Source organism: Mytilus edulis, chromosome 13 (assembly GCF_963676685.1).
Source record: "Mytilus edulis chromosome 13, xbMytEdul2.2, whole genome shotgun sequence".
Lineage (NCBI taxonomy): Eukaryota > Metazoa > Mollusca > Bivalvia > Mytilida > Mytilidae > Mytilus > Mytilus edulis.
Genome location: NC_092356.1, coordinates 69,628,087 through 69,648,946, shown reverse-complemented (window position 1 = coordinate 69,648,946; position 20,860 = coordinate 69,628,087). Strand labels below are relative to the sequence as shown.

General features: G+C 39.0%; 1 long non-coding RNA gene across 1 annotated transcript; it reads left to right on the top strand.

Annotated features, from left to right (window-relative positions):
* Nucleotides 1–17,876: 17,876 nt before the first annotated feature.
* Nucleotides 17,877–20,530, top strand: LOC139501367 (uncharacterized). The gene is made up of 3 exons (XR_011658530.1): nt 17,877–18,408; nt 19,151–19,219; nt 19,982–20,530. It is a non-coding gene; the product is annotated as an uncharacterized lncRNA (long non-coding RNA).
* The last annotated feature ends 330 nt before the right edge of the window (nt 20,531–20,860 follow it).

The window sequence follows — 20,860 nt, the reverse complement described above, 5'->3', positions numbered from 1 at the left end:
TGTGTTTAATACGGAAAATTACGTTAAGGACACTCCTTTGAACCTCTGTGGGTGGCCCAGACGGGCCCGGATCCCCAGAAAAATATTTAAGTGGGGAATAGCCTGGGTCAATACCTTTGAAATGATCTAGGTCCGGTCGAAACTTTGCCGTTGGTATATGCCGAAAAGTACCGAGATGTGTTTAATACGGAAAATTACGTTAAGGGACACCTTTGAACCTCTGTGGTGGCCAGACGGGCCCGGATCCCAGAAAAATATTTTAAGTGGGGAATAGCCTGGGTCAATACCTTTAAAATGAGCTAGGTCCGGTTCGAAACTTTGCCGTTGGTATATGCCGAAAAGTTACCGAATGTGTGTTTAATACGGAAAATTTCGTTAAGGGACACCTTTGAACCTCTGTGGTGGCCAGACGGGCCCGGATCCCAGAAAAATATTTAAGTGGGGAATAGCCTGGGTCAATACCTTTAAAATGAGCTAGGTCCGGTTCGAAACTTTGCCGTTGGTATATGCCGAAAAGTACCGAATGTGTGTTTAATACGGAAAATTACGTTAAGGAAGACACCTTTGAACCTCTGTGGTGGCCAGACGGGCCCGGATCCCAGAAAAATATTTAAGTGGGGGAATAGCCTGGGTCAATACCTTTGAAATGATCTAGGTCCGGTTCGAAACTTTGCCGTTGGTATATGCCGAAAAGTACCGAATGTGTGTTTAATACGGAAAATTACGTTAAGGGACACCTTTGAACCTCTGTGGTGGCCAGACGGGCCCGGATCCCAGAAAAATATTTAAGTGGGGAATAGCCTGGGTCAATACCTTTAAAATGAGCTAGGTCCGGTTCGAAACTTTGCCGTTGGTATATGCCGAAAAGTACCGAATGTGTGTTTAATACGGAAAATTACGTTAAGGGACACCTTTGAACCTCTGTGGTGGCCAGACGGGCCCGGATCCCAGAAAAATATTTAAGTGGGGAATAGCCTGGGTCAATACCTTTGAAATGATCTAGGTCCGGTTCGAAACTTTGCCGTTGGTATATGCCGAAAAGTACCGAATGTGTGTTTAATACGGAAATTACGTTAAGGGACACCTTTGAACCTCTGTGGTGGCCAGACGGGCCCGGATCCCAGAAAAATATTTAAGTGGGGAATAGCCTGGGTCAATACCTTTAAAATGAGCTAGGTCCGGTTCGAAACTTTGCCGTTGGTATATGCCGAAAAGTACCGAATGTGTGTTTAATACGGAAAATTACGTTAAGGGACACCTTTGAACCTCTGTGGTGGCCAGACGGGCCCGGATCCCAGAAAAATATTTAAGTGGGGAATAGCCTGGGTCAATACCTTTGAAATGATCTAGGTCCGGTTCGAACTTTGCCGTTGGTATATGCCGAAAAGTACCGAATGTGTGTTTAATACGGAAAATTACGTTAAGGGACACCTTTGAACCTCTGTGGTGGCCAGACGGGCCCGGATCCCAGAAAAATATTTAAGTGGGGAATAGCCTGGGTCAATACCTTTAAAATGAGCTAGGTCCGGTTCGAAACTTTGCCGTTGGTATATGCCGAAAAGTACCGAATGTATGTTTAATACGGAAAATTACGTTAAGGGACACCTTTGAACCTCTGTGGTGGCCAGACGGGCCCGGATCCCAGAAAAATATTTAAGTGGGGAATAGCCTGGGTCAATACCTTTGAAATGATCTAGGTCCGGTTCGAAACTTTGCCGTTGGTATATGCCGAAAAGTACCGAATGTGTGTTTAATACGGAAAATTACGTTAAGGGACACCTTTGAACCTCTGTGGTGGCCAGACGGGCCCGGATCCCAGAAAAATATTTAAGTGGGGAATAGCCTGGGTCAATACCTTTAAAATGAGCTAGGTCCGGTTCGAAACTTTGCCGTTGGTATATGCCGAAAAGTACCGAATGTGTGTTTAATACGGAAAATTACGTTAAGGGACACCTTTGAACCTCTGTGGTGGCCAGACGGGCCCGGATCCCAGAAAAATATTTAAGTGGGGAATAGCCTGGGTCAATACCTTTGAAATGATCTAGGTCCGGTTCGAAACTTTGCCGTGGTATATGCCGAAAAGTACCGAATGTGTGTTTAATACGGAAAATTACGTTAAGGGACACCTTTGAACCTCTGTGGTGGCCAGACGGGCCCGGATCCCAGAAAAATATTTAAGTGGGGAATAGCCTGGGTCAATACCTTTAAAATGAGCTAGGTCCGGTTCGAAACTTTGCCGTTGGTATATGCCGAAAAGTACCGAATGTGTGTTTAATACGGAAAATTACGTTAAGGGACACCTTTGAACCTCTGTGGTGGCCAGACGGGCCCGGATCCCAGAAAAATATTTAAGTGGGGAATAGCCTGGGTCAATACCTTTGAAATGATCTAGGTCCGGTTCGAAACTTTGCCGTTGGTATATGCCGAAAAGTACCGAATGAGTGTTTAATACGGAAAATTACGTTAAGGGACACCTTTGAACCTCTGTGGTGGCCAGACGGGCCCGGATCCCAGAAAAATATTTAAGTGGGGAATAGCCTGGGTCAATACCTTTAAAATGAGCTAGGTCCGGTTCGAAACTTTGCCGTTGGTATATGCCGAAAAGTACCGAATGTGTGTTTAATACGGAAAATTACGTTAAGGGACACCTTTGAACCTCTGTGGTGGCCAGACGGGCCCGGATCCCAGAAAAATATTTAAGTGGGGAATAGCCTGGGTCAATACCTTTGAAATGATCTAGGTCGGTTCGAAACTTTGCCGTTGGTATATGCCGAAAAGTACCGAATGTGTGTTTAATACGGAAAATTACGTTAAGGGACACCTTTGAACCTCTGTGGTGGCCAGACGGGCCCGGATCCCAGAAAAATATTTAAGTGGGGAATAGCCTGGGTCAATACCTTTAAAATGAGCTAGGTCCGGTTCGAAACTTTGCCGTTGGTATATGCCGAAAAGTACCGAATGTGTGTTTAATACGGAAAATTACGTTAAGGGACACCTTTGAACCTCTGTGGTGGCCAGACGGGCCCGGATCCCAGAAAAATATTTAAGTGGGGAATAGCCTGGGTCAATACCTTTGAAATGATCTAGGTCCGGTTCGAAACTTTGCCGTTGGTATATGCCGAAAAGTACCGAATGTGTGTTTCATACGGAAAATTACGTTAAGGGACACCTTTGAACCTCTGTGGTGGCCAGACGGGGCCCGGATCCCAGAAAAATATTTAAGTGGGGAATAGCCTGGGTCAATACCTTTAAAATGAGCTAGGTCCGGTTCGAAACTTTGCCGTTGGTATATGCCGAAAAGTACCGAATGTGTGTTTAATACGGAAAATTACGTTAAGGGACAACCTTTGAACCTCTGTGGTGGCCAGACGGGCCCGGATCCCAGAAAAATATTTAAGTGGGGAATAGCCTGGGTCAATACCTTTGAAATGATCTAGGTCCGGTTCGAAACATTGCCGTTGGTATATGCCGAAAAGTACCGAATGTGTGTTTAATACGGAAAATTACGTTAAGGGACACCTTTGAACCTCTGTGGTGGCCAGACGGGCCCGGATCCCAGAAAAATATTTAAGTGGGGAATAGCCTGGGTCAATACCTTTAAAATGAGCTAGGTCCGGTTCGAAACTTTGCCGTTGGTATATGCCGAAAAGTACCGAATGTGTGTTTAATACGGAAAATTACGTTAAGGGACACCTTTGAACCTCTGTGGTGGCCAGACGGGCCCGGATCCCAGAAAAATATTTAAGTGGGGAATAGCCTGGGTCAATACCTTTGAAATGATCTAGGTCCGGTTCGAAACTTTGCCGTTGGTATATGCCGAAAAGTACCGAATGTGTGTTTAATACGGAAAATTACGTTAAGGGACACCTTTGAACCTCTGTGGTGGCCAGACGGGCCCGGATCCCAGAAAAATATTTAAGTGGGGAATAGCCTGGGTCAATACCTTTAAAATGAGCTAGGTCCGGTTCGAAACTTTGCCGTTGGTATATGCCGAAAAGTACCGAATGTGTGTTTATACGGAAAATTACGTTAAGGGACACCTTTGAACCTCTGTGGTGGCCAGACGGCCCGGATCCCAGAAAAATATTTAAGTGGGGAATAGCCTGGGTCAATACCTTTGAAATGATCTAGGTCGGTTCGAAACTTTGCCGTTGGTATATGCCGAAAAGTACCGAATGTGTGTTTAATACGGAAAATTACGTTAAGGGACACCTTTGAACCTCTGTGGTGGCCAGACGGGCCCGGATCCCAGAAAAATATTTAAGTGGGGAATAGCCTGGGTCAATACCTTTAAAATGAGCTAGGTCCGGTTCGAAACTTTGCCGTTGGTATATGCCGAAAAGTACCGAATGTGTGTTTAATACGGAAAATTACGTTAAGGGACACCTTTGAACCTCTGTGGTGGCCAGACGGGCCCGGATCCCAGAAAAATATTTAAGTGGGGAATAGCCTGGGTCAATACCTTTGAAATGATCTAGGTCCGGTTCGAAACTTTGCCGTTGGTATATGCCGAAAAGTACCGAATGTGTGTTTAATACGGAAAATTACGTTAAGGGACACCTTTGAACCTCTGTGGTGGCCAGACGGGCCCGGATCCCAGAAAAATATTTAAGTGGGGAATAGCCTGGGTCAATACCTTTAAAATGAGCTAGGTCCGGTTCGAAACTTTGCCGTTGGTATATGCCGAAAAGTACCGAATGTGTGTTTAATACGGAAAATTACGTTAAGGGACACCTTTGAACCTCTGTGGTGGCCAGACGGGCCCGGATCCCAGAAAAATATTTAAGTGGGGAATAGCCTGGGTCAATACCTTTGAAATGATCTAGGTCCGGTTCGAAACTTTGCCGTTGGTATATGCCGAAAAGTACCGAATGTGTGTTTAATACGGAAAATTACGTTAAGGGACACCTTTGAACCTCTGTGGTGGCCAGACGGGCCCGGATCCCAGAAAAATATTTAAGTGGGGAATAGCCTGGGTCAATACCTTTAAAATGAGCTAGGTCCGGTTCGAAACTTTGCCGTTTGTATATGCCGAAAAGTACCGAATGTGTGTTTAATACGGAAAATTACGTTAAGGGACACCTTTGAACCTCTGTGGTGGCCAGACGGGCCCGGATCCCAGAAAAATATTTAAGTGGGGAATAGCCTGGGTCAATACCTTTGAAATGATCTAGGTCCGGTTCGAAACTTTGCCGTTGGTATATGCCGAAAAGTACCGAATGTGTGTTTAATACGGAAAATTACGTTAAGGGACACCTTTGAACCTCTGTGGTGGCCAGACGGGCCCGGATCCCAGAAAAATATTTAAGTGGGGAATAGCCTGGGTCAATACCTTTAAAATGAGCTAGGTCCGGTTCGAAACTTTGCCGTTGGTATATGCCGAAAAGTACCGAATGTGTGTTTAATACGGAAAATTACGTTAAGGGACACCTTTGAACCTCTGTGGTGGCCAGACGGGCCCGGATCCCAGAAAAATATTTAAGTGGGGAATAGCCTGGGTCAATACCTTTGAAATGATTTAGGTCCGGTTCGAAACTTTGCCGTTGGTATATGCCGAAAAGTACCGAATGTGTGTTTAATACGGAAAATTACGTTAAGGGACACCTTTGAACCTCTGTGGTGGCCAGACGGGCCCGGATCCCAGAAAAATATTTAAGTGGGGAATAGCCTGGGTCAATACCTTTAAAATGAGCTAGGTCCGGTTCGAAACTTTGCCGTTGGTATATGCCGAAAAGTACCGAATGTGTGTTTAATACGGAAAATTACGTTAAGGGACACCTTTGAACCTCTGTGGTGGCCAGACGGGCCCGGATCCCAGAAAAATATTTAAGTGGGGGAATAGCCTGGGTCAATACCTTTGAAATGATCTAGGTCCGGTTCGAAACTTTGCCGTTGGTATATGCACAAAAGTACCGAATGTGTGTTTAATACGGAAAATTACGTTAAGGGACACCTTTGAACCTCTGTGGTGCCAGACGGGCCCGGATCCCAGAAAAATATTTAAGTGGGGAATAGCCTGGGTCAATACCTTTAAAATGAGCTAGGTCCGGTTCGAAACTTTGCCGTTGGTATATGCCGAAAAGTACCGAATGTGTGTTTAATACGGAAAATTACGTTAAGGGACACCTTTGAACCTCTGTGGTGGCCAGACGGGCCCGGATCCCAGAAAAATATTTAAGTGGGGAATAGCCTGGGTCAATACCTTTGAAATGATCTAGGTCCGGTTCGAAACTTTGCCGTTGGTATATGCCGAAAAGTACCGAATGTGTGTTTAATACGGAAAATTACGTTAAGGGACACCTTTGAACCTCTGTGGTGGCCAGACGGGCCCGGATCCCAGAAAAATATTTAAGTGGGGAATAGCCTTGGTCAATACCTTTAAAATGAGCTAGGTCCGGTTCGAAACTTTGCCGTTGGTATATGCCGAAAAGTACCGAATGTGTGTTTAATACGGAAAATTACGTTAAGGGACACCTTTGAACCTCTGTGGTGGCCAGACGGGCCCGGATCCCAGAAAAATATTTAAGTGGGGAATAGCCTGGGTCAATACCTTTGAAATGATCTAGGTCCGGTTCGAAACTTTGCCGTTGGTATATGCCGAAAAGTACCGAATGTGTGTTTAATACGGAAAATTACGTTAAGGGACACCTTTGAACCTCTGTGGTGGCCAGACGGGCCGGATCCCAGAAAAATATTTAAGTGGGGAATAGCCTGGGTCAATACCTTTAAAATGAGCTAGGTTCGGTTCGAAACTTTGCCGTTGGTATATGCCGAAAAGTACCGAATGTGTGTTTAATACGGAAATTACGTTAAGGGACACCTTTGAACCTCTGTGGTGGCCAGACGGGCCCGGATCCCAGAAAAATATTTAAGTGGGGAATAGCCTGGGTCAATACCTTTGAAATGATCTAGGTCCGGTTCGAAACTTTGCCGTTGGTATATGCCGAAAAGTACCGAATGTGTGTTTAATACGGAAAATTACGTTAAGGGACACCTTTGAACCTCTGTGGTGGCCAGACGGGCCCGGATCCAGAAAAAATATTTAAGTGGGAATAGCCTGGGTCAATACCTTTAAATGAGCTAGGTCCGGTTCGAAACTTTGCCGTTGGTATATGCCGAAAAGTACCGAATGTGTGTTTAATACGGAAAATTACGTTAAGGGACACCTTTGAACCTCTGTGGTGGCCAGACGGGCCCGGATCCCAGAAAAATATTTAAGTGGGGAATAGCCTGGGTCAATACCTTTGAAATGATCTAGGTCCGGTTCGAAACTTTGCCGTTGGTATATGCCGAAAAGTACCGAATGTGTGTTTAATACGGAAAATTACGTTAAGGGGACACCTTTGAACCTCTGTGGTGGCCAGACGGGCCCGGATCCCAGAAAAATATTTAAGTGGGGAATAGCCTGGGTCAATACCTTAAAATGAGCTAGGTCCGGTTCGAAACTTTGCCGTTGGTATATGCCGAAAAGTACCGAATGTGTGTTTAATACGGAAAATTACGTTAAGGGACACCTTTGAACCTCTGTGGTGGCCAGACGGGCCGGATCCCAGAAAAATATTTAAGTGGGGAATAGCCCTGGGTCAATACCTTTGAAATGATCTAGGTCCGGTTCGAAACTTTGCCGTTGGTATATGCCGAAAAGTACCGAATGTGTGTTTAATACGGAAAATTACGTTAAGGGGACACCTTTGAACCTCTGTGGTGGCCAGACGGGCCCGGATCCCAGAAAAATATTTAAGTGGGGAATAGCCTGGGTCAATACCTTTGAAATGAGCTAGGTCCGGTTCGAAACTTTGCCGTTGGTATATGCCGAAAAGTACCGAATGTGTGTTTAATACGGAAAATTACGTTAAGGGACACCTTTGAACCTCTGTGGTGGCCAGACGGGCCCGGATCCCAGAAAAATATTTAAGTGGGGAATAGCTTGGGTCAATACCTTTAAAATGGGCTAGGTTCAGTTCGGAACTTTGCCGTAGGGATATGTCGAGGGGTACCGAATGTGTGGTTGATATGGAAAATACGTAAATGGGCAACTTTGAACCTCTGTGGTGGCCAGACGGGCCCGGATCCCAGAAAAATATTTAAGTAAGGAATAGCCTAGGTCAATACCTTTGAAATGAGCTTAGAAAGGTTCGAAAATTACCGTAAAGATATTCTTAGGAATTCCGAATGTAAGATTGTTGAAGAATCTCAATAAATGCGTTGTGTTTTCTATATACGTTCAAATGTAGTGATAGGTAATGAATAATACAATAACATCACTTACTATAGCGTTTTAGTTACAACATTACCATAGCATAATGTTTGTACCTTGCGTATTTTCCGAAGTATGTAACGAAAAATTGTAAGAAAATGTAAGTTGACAATATAGATAAAAGAAATTTAAATTTATGTCCATCTCAAATAAAATAATCTAGTTCCTTAACCTTAACTGATCACAACTAAAGTGTATCTCATAGTCCATTCATGGATTTTTCTTCTGCCGCCTACTGTAGCATCACTCAGCGGTTATTTTCTTTATGCGTTGTAAGTTCCTTTCTTGTATCTATTTGGCTTCTTGACTCTACCAGTTGAGGGTGTGTTCGTTCGTCTAGGTAGCAAGTTACTTTCTTTGAAATTTTCCTTAAGTGGGTTCATGTGCGATCTACTTTGTACGAGCCATTGTGATGTGTCTTCTGGTCTTCTTTTGGCAACGGTCGTGCCTGAAGGTATATCATCTGAACGGTCATGTTTCCATAGCAACTTTGCCGTGGACTTTCCTTTTTCGCTGTGTTCTTGTCTTCAATGACGTTTACCAGAGCTATAGATGTTGTCGGATGGTTGATGTTTCTATTGATTAGTCCTGATAACACACATCCGAACTTTGACTGTACAACGATTGGTCCTTTTCCTCTTATAACTCTGTCCTCGATAATTTACCAGTAGTAGTCGGTGCCTATGAGTAAGTCAATTTCGAAACGTTCTGTACTTAAGTTTAAATGTGGAAAGTTCCTTGTAGTCTGTGAAATCTTGTTTTAAATCGGAACGGCAATCTCTGGAACAATGAGTGTGTCGATATGGACTTTTTCTCTTGTGTCGGTCTGTAACTGTATTGTTGCAGTGTCTAAGTTGCGAACCTTCTGGGATAAATTTCAAATCACAGACGGATGAATGCTAACTTTTCTGTAGGATTTATTTCTAATTTATCAGTTAATTTCTGAGTTATAAAATTGAAGAAGGCTGTGCTCCCTCGTCAAATAATTATAAGATGTTACTTTCTAGTTCTTGGTCGTTATTTACAACTGGTGCAGTTGTTGTTTTCGGGAGAATGTCGTGACTCTGGTGTGATGGATACATTACTGTAGTCTCGTTTGGTGTTTCAACTACGTTGATTGCTGACTATGGTATTGTAGGCTGCGGTGTCATACCTGGAATTACCTCTTTTCCTTTACATATGCTAGTATGATGTATTCCGTTACACTTTTTGCATCGTTCAGTAGAGTGGCATGCGGCTACATAGTGTGACCCTTTACAGTTAAAGCATAACTGTTTCTGTTTTACAATTTGATTTTTTATGTTTACGTCTGTTACTTCAAGGCACTCCGCCGGATAGTGCTCAACTAAACAAAATATACATGTATGTGTATTTACCATCTTACGTGTGTCTTTGAATTCACTCTTGTATGAATGTGATTGCGTACCCATAAAAAGGTGCAGTGGCGTACAATATGTCTGAATTCATGACTCCTTCGCCAGCTTTAAGTATTTCAATCTCTTTAGTTATTGCTATTCGTAGATTTTTCAATATCAAGTTATATCTCCCGCGTTTTCTTGCAATAGATTTTCTCATGTCAATCGGTAACTTGTCCAAAACTAAAGCGAACCATACATCTCAGGTGTTTGACAAAGTGACTCTAATCCTCGCACATATGATTCAAGTTTGTCTCCGTAAGATCTCAAGCTAAATGCATCATTTGTCCGAATGTCGGTGCGGGTAAGCTCATGAGTGATTTCATGTAAGCATTAAAAAATTGTGTGAGTTTCCAAATCTCTCTCTTAGCAAACAAACTGCTGTCTCATAATTGGTGTGCGTAAGCGCAAATCCTGCTATGGTTTGGGCGGCGGTTCTTATAAGCTGGGCTTTCAGATAACTAAATTTCTGTATTGGTGTAAGGCTACTATTTTAGTGTATGGTACATTCGTAAAAGTCCCAAAATGTGCTCAACTGCAAAACATACCCGTCAAAATATGGCTAATCTAATTAAAATAATCTATGATATTCATTACTAAATACATTTGGTAGTTGGGCTGGTGGTTGTATATACGAACAATCTTCCTGAGTATTGTATGATTGTAAAATCGGACCAATAAAGTTGCTTGATTGATTTCCGGTAGGATTTTCCTCCGATGGAATTCGTTTTATAGTGTTTAGCATGTAAACGGCTGATGTGTTTGTATAAATAGCGTTTGATGTAGGTAAATACAGAGTTTCCCCTGGGTCAATTATTTTTTTCGCCACCTCTTTCGCCAAAACAATATATTTTTCGCCACTTTATTATTTTTTTCGCCAAGTAATATAATTATATTTTTCGTTTAAAATTTACCTTTTTTTCTACCCCCCCCCCCCCCCCCCCCCTTCTTCCCTTAAATAAGATGATTTTGCCCCATTGTGTCTATGATTATTCTCTCAAACTTATTTTAGAGTCTACATTTTAATGAATAAAAACTAAACATTTACTTTAAAACAACATAATTTTTTTTAACTTAGTAAAAGGGAAAAATATTCATTGTATTTTAAACAACTTTTCTAAATGAGGGGGCCACTATACTTTTAATTATAAAAAAGATATAAGTCCTGGAATATAACACAATTAATGGACATATTTTTATCATATAATACCAGTATAGTTCGTAGTAGGGAAAGTTTTTTTAAAGAAAAATACTGATGTGCCCTTTTGTACTACGAAGTGGTTTTTACAACAAAACAAAAGCCTGTATCACATAAAATTGATCCCTCATTTCATGTGTAGTCATTACATTGAAGGGTTACTCTCATTCGAGGGGTTGTTCTTAACCTTTTGGATAGATTTCTTCATAACGACAGTTTTCTTTTCTTGATTATCGTAAATGAAAAAGTTGAGACGTAAAACTATGCTTGAAACACGTACGTGTGTCACTAAAACGACTTTAAAGCAGTCTCCCTAATCAATAACCTATATTTAAGTCAACGGATACTTTAAGTTTTAAATCAGAGATTTTTCTTGCTTTTGAACATTTTTCGTCACAACAGCTTTCTTTTCTAAACTATCTTTAACAGGAGAGGAAACGTCAAAAGTTTGCTTCAAACACGTGCGTCGCTAAGTGGTAAATAAATTATGTATGTGACATTTAGCGGAAGCTATTTAATCATATCATTTTGTCAAACAATTCAATCAACACCTTATTAATTAGTCCTTTGTTGTCGATAGGTATAAAATGCAATCAGCTGATTATTGATTTTCTGTACAAATCTTAATGAGGTCAAGGTGAATTCCGAGTATTTTCTGATCGGGTAAAGTCCGAGAAACTCGAAAAAAAGTAAATAAACAAGATGGCGGAAAATAAATCGTTATATATATTTCTGTCGCCAAATTCTTTCGCCAATGACGAATTTTAATCGCCACAATTATTATTTTTTTCGCACCGCCAGCGGAAACCCTGTATATAGCATTCAGTGTTAGCGTTCATTGTTTACTTTCTTTTAAATTAGAATTATTGTTGGGGGATTTGATTGTTTGCTTAAGTTTTCGTATTTGCTTTAGTTTACTGTCTGAATCAAACATATACTCATCCGAGACTGTATTTTTTTTTTAATTTCTTGTTCAATGTGATCCTCGTGTTGGATTTCTTTCATCTTCTCGTTTAAATCATGAATAATCTTCTTTTTCTAGGTTACGGCATACTCTATGGCTTTGAATTCCTCCATTTTGACGTTTTCAGGATTCTCTTTCAGCTCCTCGAATTTGATCCATAGCTTCGTCACTGCTGCTCTGTTGCCGACACGTATTGCCTTTAACGTCCGTCACCGTTACCATAGCATAATGTTTGTATTTGTGTATTTTCTGACATGATTATTATGAAAATATGTTAAGGCACAACTTTTAACCCCAATTGTGGTCAGAATTGCCATGATCCCAGAAAAATATTAAATTGGAACTTTGCCGTAAGGATATGTTAAGATGTTCCGAATATGTGGTTTGTAAGTTAAATACGTTATATGAATTTCGGAACCACTGTAATGGAGATGGCTCTGGATTATATAAAAAATGTAGTGAATAGCCTGGGTTCATACCAGTGGTGTAGAATAGAGAATGCTGCAACACTTTCAATTTTAGTAATTAACAGTGAACGTGAAAGTAGGAAGGTGACAGTGAAAAAAGTGACGTCATATTAGTAAGTAAAAGTTATGACGTAACATTATACAGGTAAATAAGCATCATGGTGTAAAAGTTAAAGTAGTCTGATTTAAAACTGCTCATTAAGGTGTTTAAGGTTTTAGAGTAAGGTGTGTTAGGGTAAGGGGTGTTAGGGTTAGAATTTGAATAGGAGTACGGGGTGGTGTTCTTTAAATTGAAAAAAAAAACAGAATATAGGAATATTTTTATAAGTATTAGGATTATGAAGGCATCTTATAATCAATATTATTACATTGATCTGAATACCTTTGACACAAAAGAAAAAGAAAAATGGAAGGACCTGCCAACAAGTGAGGTGAACCAAATTATTGACACTACAAGTGGGGATGAAATAATTTGTGATACTTACCTACTAATCTTGAAGTCAATAAAACGGGTAACAAGTAAGGTGTGGGCTTGTAGTGGGTTGTATTACGAAACAAGAACGTTGGAAGGACCGTTCATCAGAAGTACGACTGCCTATACCCTTATTAGACAGAAAACCGCGTAGTAGTACGTGTCCTTATTTTTCTTTTCACATCTAGTAAACATTAGATTAAAAAAAATACAAGTGGTGGTTAGGGGTGTAAAATTAAAGAAAAAATAATCATAAAAGACATATGTGTGTAAGTATTAAATAAAAAATGGCATTAACAAACAAAAACATACCCGGTACGCCTAGATTGTCAGTTAATATCCATGCTATACATAATAAAGAGGTTGCGCTAGGTTTATAAAGACAATACCAACGGGTCATTTACAAATAACGGTAAACTAATTACATCGAATGGCAAAAGGATTTGGGGTTAAAAGGATATAGTATAAACCCAAAAGACGTGTTGGTAAAGCTTATTGAAGACAAAACACCTCAAGTGTTACCCCATACAGAAGTGTTCACTAAAAATGAATTAATACTAAAAGCAAAGAAACGTGGTATACCATATATATAAATCAAGATAAAGGAAAAAGGACTGCAACAAGACATAGCTAAGAAACCTGTTATTAAGATGAAAGATGGTAGAAAAGAACTACAGTGTTTATTGAACCATTTGTTAATTCATTTTTAAGGCAAGTCGAAGTGCTTTACATACATTTGATTCGTAAAATTTCAGAAGACAACTTAAAGTAGGCATCGAAGGTGCTTCTAGTACAGTTGGTAAAAAAAAACTTTGCAACAGGTGACAGTGATTCCACTTTTAAGTTCAACTCAAGCATGGCAAGTTAGTATTACTGAATCAACCAACTAAGACACTGAACTAACAGTAATGATAGAAAAGGCAAAAGAAAGCATAGCAACTTGCATGCGTGATGGAAGTGAGTGAACGTTAGTCATATGTAGAAGTACACCTTCATATGAATAAATTGTATCCCTGAAGTTTGAGTCTTACCTACGCCTTTCAGTAAAACTAGCACAGAAGAAGGCCATTATTAACGTGAGCTGTATTCTCACAATCACATCATGAATAGGTGGATCAGAAAAGTACATTTTACGAGTGAGTCAATACAAAAAATACAAAAAAGTACCCGTTAAAAATTCAAAAAACGTCAGAAAGAATAGAACTCACACAAACACGTTGTATTTAACCAATGCTGCTATACATCATTACTGTTGGATAAAAAGTTTGTACTTGTTTGGCTTTATAAATATTTTGATATGAGCGTCACTGATGAGTCTTATGTAGACGAGGGCGCGTCTGGCGTACAAAATTATAATCCTGGTACTTTGATAACTATTATCACATTTGTTAAGTCCCCAAGTGTCATCCTACAATGGTAAAGTGTTTTTGTCGAAGATGTTTCAATCATTGTTAAAGTGAGGACTTTTTAGACGAACATTTAATGTATTGTGATAAGATGAATGGAGTGAAAATCGAATTTCCAGAAGAAGATACCATTACAATATCTTACAACATAGTACCAACGTAAAATGCGATTTCCTTATGTTATTTATGCTGACATTCAATGTAGCTCAGAACAGATAGACACTTGCCAACCTGACAAACTAAAAGCTTACACGGATGTTAACTAACAAAAATACACCTTCTGGTTTTACTACCGTGTCCAGTATGCTCATAGGGAATACTAGTATAAAGAATCAAAAGTGTACTCACTGGAAGACATTGTTCAGAGATTTGTGGCTTGTATGGAAGAGATAATGAAGGCGATTGCAGACATCTACATTGATAAAAGACCTGGTGATGACTGAAGAAGATCCCAATGTTTTACAGCGAGTTAAGATTGTCACATGTGCGATGATGAATTAGGTGAAGACAAAGTGCGTGATCACGAACGTTCGACAGGTAAGTATCGTGGTGCAGCACATAAAAAAAATGTAACTTAGGCTGTCAATTACCGGTAAGAAATGCTTTTCATTGATTCGTGTAAGTTTATGTTAAATTCGTCCGACACCTTATATATTTAGCTTAGAATTTAAAGTTGAACCAATTTAAGGTATGAAAGTCGTGATTTAGGTAGAATAATGAATTTATGATAAATGATTAAAAATAAAATGTTTATCTTACGATTTCATGAAGGGTCATTACGACATGACGAAAACACAACTACTATCTGCTGACCGACTTAATAATAAACACATTAGTGTGGCTGACTATGTTCATGTACTACATGTGTTTACTAATTTTTTTTTTAGAAATTTGAAACAGTGTTGTTTCCAATGGTTGGTATTAACCAAAGTGCATCGTGTGTCAAAACTTTAACAATCAATTTGGCTTAAAATTTTCATTGACCTGAACACTAACCTTAGAATCATAGCCAGCATCGTATCTGAAAAGTATTCCTTTAAACTGATGAACAACTCAATGTTTGAAAATACCATGGAAAACACACGTTAACGGGTGAATATAATATTAATGACTACTGATAAGCAACCGTTGAAACTAATAGCTACACCCAACTGTGACCAATTCGTGGTGTATAAAGAGTCCATGGTAGTAGTAAACATAAAGAACACCAAACTAAAGTTTAACAAGCCTGTGTACTAAGGAGCAATTATCTTAGACATTTCAAAGATTTTAAATGTACGACATTAATTTGGACTTTGTGCGTAAACCAACGGGAACAAAGTTCGACAATTGTTTACCGACACTGATAGTTAAGCCTATTAAATTTAAACCGACGACTTTAACAAAGACATATCTCACATTCAAAACAAGATTAACACATCAAACTATTGTATGGACAACCCGTTTTCGAATTCCAACCAACGTCAACTTAAAAAAATAATTGGTATGCATGTGGTAATCAAATGATGGTTAACTTTGTATGGATTCTTACAAGATGTGTTAATATCGAATGGGTGATGGTCAACACACCAGGAAAGCTAAAGGAACGAAGAAACAAGTCAATTGACAGAACATTACATTTAACGATTGCAAGACGTGTTTGATGACCTTTTAACCCTTCCATTATGAGATCTGGAACCCATTTGACGTGTTAGTTTAAGACGACAACAAGCAGAGCGTATTTTGATTCTTACGGACTTTAATTCCCCCTTACGTAATGGTAAATTACTTGAAACTCAAGATCTATTACATCACCGATGAACTTCAGATAAGAGCACCAGTGGTCTGTGGACACTCTTGTTTGTATTTGTCACAATTGTTGTCTGAAGGAAAACCTTGATGAAGTTGTGTTTCCAAGACAGACAAATTTTGACTTTATGGAAATTGAGAAATAAATAGGAGTCAATTGCTTGAAGAATTGAACATGAACAACAATCCTATCACTAACATTAAATCTTAGAATAATAATACGGATGCTGCAACAAAACGACGAGTCATGCGTCAATTGAAACACTATACGAAACCGTTAGAATTAAAACTACAATCCGCGTGTAACCAGATAAAGAGAGATATAAAACGACTAGAGAAAGGATATAATACAGTCATTAAAGAACTCGAGAAAAAGGTACCACTCTGCACCAAGAACTCGAGGTAAATCAGATTAAAAACTCGACACATAAAACATTGATGAACTCTTGAAACTTTAGTTGTCAATAGAAGCTTAAGACCAAAACAAGGAAAATCTAGAGAGTCTGAGGATGTGTATTCTATCGAAACATGCTGGTGGGAGATTAAAATCCGTTAGTGGTTTATTACTTGGTAAAGACGTAGTCCAGATGTTTAAGCCTTCACCACATTAATACTCGCATAACGAAAGTATCCTTTATAATCTTGGGCAAATTGTCAAAGCCTATACTTGCTAAAAGGTTGGTACTGCAAATCTTATTGTTTGAATCAAGATTTTAAGGACTTAGGTTACCCTTTTCATGGAACAAAGACCTCTTTCACCCACACCTGTTTTGTTTTCGCAAGACCTTTCCGATGCGGTTCAAATCCTGAACCGTCTTTTAAGTTAAGGTTCATAAAAAGAACTTTGTACTTTTTCGTCAGTAAAATCCTTGATGCGATGCCTTTGGGCTTAAGTGTTTAACTCTTGGGACACCAGTTAAGACTTTTCTCGGTCCACCCTTTTAAACATTCTTTTCTTTAAAGTTTAAAACTGTGTCCGTCCCCTACTTTAAATTTATCCTGTTTCAATGAAAGAAGGTTACCAAACAAGTTCCATACACTTTATATTCGTGTTCTTTTTTACTAGCATTATAAGAAGCCATCTTAATTTATCTATATTTGGAGGTGTTGTACTAATGAAAGATATTGGCCATTATAGGGATTCAAAGGTGTGCCTTAACGTACTTTTCATATTAACCACACATGCTTTCGGAAATCCTAGGCTTATCTCTATACGGCAAATTTCCGAACCAGATCTATCTCATTTTAAAGGTATTGACCCGAGCTATTCGCCACTTAAATTTTTTTATCGGAACCGCCACTGTCTGGCCACCACAGAGGTTCAAAATTGTCCATTTACGTACATGTATTTTCTATATCAACAATACATTCGGTATTCCTCGACATATCCCTACGGCAAAGTTCCGAACCGGACCTGGCTGATTTTAAAGGTACTGACCAAGGCTATTACCAACTTAAATATTTTCTGAGAACCGGGCCCGTCTGGCCACCACAGAGGTTCAAAGTTGCCAATTTACGTATTTTCCAGATCGACCACACATTCGGTACTTTTCGGCATATACCAACGGCAAAGTTCCGAACCGGACCTAGCTCATTTTAAAGGTATTGACCCAAGCTATTCCCCACTTAAATATTTTTCTGGGATCCGGGCCCGTCTGGCCACCACAGAGGTTCAAAGTTGCCAATTTACGTATTTTCCATATCAACCACACATTCGGTACTTTTCGGCATATACCAACGGCAAAGTTCCGAACCGGACCTAGCTCATTTCAAAGGTGTTGACCCAGGCTATTCCCCACTTAAATATTTTTCTGGGATCCGGGCCCGTCTGGCCACCACAGAGGTTCAAAGTTGCCAATTTACGTATTTTCCAGATCGACCACACATTCGGTACTTTTCGGCATATGGGTCAGGATCCCTAATAGACCTTGAGATGAGGAACTCAGATGACGTAATTAAAAAAAATATTAGTCCGCCATACAATTGTGGATGCTGTGATTTTAAAAATGGACATAAATGAACAATAAGAACTGTTTTATAGAGCTGGTGTGATGAGAAAAGAAAGATGTAGATTTGACCTGAAATAAATTATTAGAAAGGACAATTTTTTTATTGAATTTTATGATCAGAATTTTGGGATTATTTCATGAGGAGACTGACATTTTTCACCATCTTCCGGGGTCCATCAATTTGCGAAAAAAGTAATCTCACTTGCCACCCCGAAAATTTAACCAGACATGTATAAATGTATCAGCTTCGATATGAGCCATCATACATGTTCAAGTAAACGATATGGACTGAGCAACGGAGGAAAACGTTACCATTACGGCCTATGGAGAATTAATTGTAAATGTATACCCAATTTAAATTAGAAGCTTAATTCCGGAAGTTTTCAGGCTGATTTATGGATGATTTCACCTTGTACACCACCGAAAATGATGGTTAGTAGTTTTTTATTTATACCTATTTATTATAAATGGTTTAAGATAAATATTATTGATAAAGATCAGCAAAAACTCAATGAAACTTTGCTTTTAAAATGCATTACTGGCACGGGGCTGAACACTTTTTTTAGGCACAATCATCACTTTGTTTACTTCCGAGAGATCCAAAGGAATTTGTTTACTATATTGAAAAGTGCAAGAAACAACTTTTAAATATTATTAAATTGTAAGTAAACATGACACAATATAGTCTTTGTTATGTAATTATCACTTCGGTCTACAGGAATACCTGATAATCAAGGGAGATAACACACTTCATACGAGTAAAGTGAGATACATCATCGCATGTGCTTTTATCCAATGATTTGACCCCTGGTCAGTAGATATCATATGCAAAAAAACAGAAAAAACATGTACATGTTTTAAGAAAATCATGAACTAATATTTTTAATGCGCTTGAGCAAAACAATAGATATTGTCATTTCTCAGTGAAAAAGGGGGAGGGTCAAACCTTTTTGAAAACAATATTTCTGCACCTATTCAACTATTAAGCTAGTTAGCTACTACCCATTGCTTCTAAAATAAAAGGTTTAAATGAAGGTGACTAAGCCACAAGGGAGAAGCATTTGTCTTTCTTTGTGATTAAACTTTCAAGAATTAGATTTTTCTCTCTCAATAGTACTTATGTATTTAAATCAAATGATAACACAGCCTGAGTAATTTTTTTGTCTTATTTCAGTTCCAGACATATCATTACTTTTTAACCTGAGATGGCAAACTAGAGGTTTTAAAAAGTCCTGAATAACTGGTAAGCATTTTGCTTTATTAGGCAAGCTCTAAATTGTTTATTTATGGTATTTATGCAATTGAAATTACAGTCGGTATGTTAAAAATATGCAAATATGAAAACTGTTGCTATGGTCTTGGTATTAAATGAAAAGGCTTAGTTACAGATCGTTTCGACTCGATATTTCGAGTTAAATCTTGCGGCAACTGTTTCTCACGTAACACTGCAAACTATATTTAGCTCTATTTTGATCTGTCGTTATTTAATGACGCCATAATACATGTGATGTCACAATGTTTCCTTTAAAACCTCATGTGGATTTCTCACTAATAAAAGGTTTTCACTGAAATACATGTTAAAAACATTTTTTCTCAAATAGAATTATGTGAAAGGACAAGTTTTGAAAATTTGCACTATATTGCACTCTAATTATATGATAAAGATGACTTTCCAAGTAGTTAAGAGTGCTTTCCACAGTTTTAAATACCAGATTTCCACTAGTAAGAATAATTATTTTGGTGTTGGTTTTTTTATAAAATCTTCATTTTTGCATAATTTCTCTGTCAAAATGCACTTTAAGGCACAAGAAAATTTTATAGAATGCTTAAACAGGGTCTGTGTATTGTAATTAAAGGTTATAATCAGAAGTTTTGTCCTTGTTTTGACTAGTGAAGGTATTCTGGAAGAAATTAATTATACAAACACATTGTATTCAAAATAAATGAATATAGCGACGAAAGTGTCATTGCCTTATAGTGCTAAAACAACTTTATTTTTTTTCAGAAATGGACAAAAATACACAGATTTATTCAGAATGTTATACCGATGAAGATCACATAAAAATATTTGGAAAAATCAGAAGTATGAATTTCAATATGGGTCAGGATCCCTAATAGACCTTGAGATGAGGAACTCAGATGACGTAATTAAAAAAAATATTAGTCCGCCATACAATTGTGGATGCTGTGATTTTAAAAATGGACATAAATGAACAATAAGAACTGTTTTATAGAGCTGGTGTGATGAGAAAAGAAAGATGTAGATTTGACCTGAAATAAATTATTAGAAAGGACAATTTTTTTATTGAATTTTATGATCAGAATTTTGGGATTATTTCATGAGGAGACTGACATTTTTCACCATCTTCCGGGGTCCATCAATTTGCGAAAAAAGTAATCTCACTTGCCACCCCGAAAATTTAACCAGACATGTATAAATGTATCAGCTTCGATATGAGCCATCATACATGTTCAAGTAAACGATATGGACTGAGCAACGGAGGAAAACGTTACCATTACGGCCTATGGAGAATTAATTGTAAATGTATACCCATATACCAACGGCAAAGTTCCGAACCGGACCTAGCTCATTTTAAAGGTATTGACCCAAGCTATTCCCCACTTAAATATTTTTCTGGGATCCGGGCCCGTCTGGCCACCACAGAGGTTCAAAGTTGCCAATTTACGTATTTTCCAGATCAACCACACATTCGGTACTTTTCGGCATATACCAACGGCAAAGTTCCGAACCGGACCTAGCTCATTTCAAAGGTGTTGACCCAGGCTATTCCCCACTTAAATATTTTTCTGGGATCCGGGCCCGTCTGGCCACCACAGAGGTTCAAAGTTGCCAATTTACGTATTTTCCATATCAACCACACAT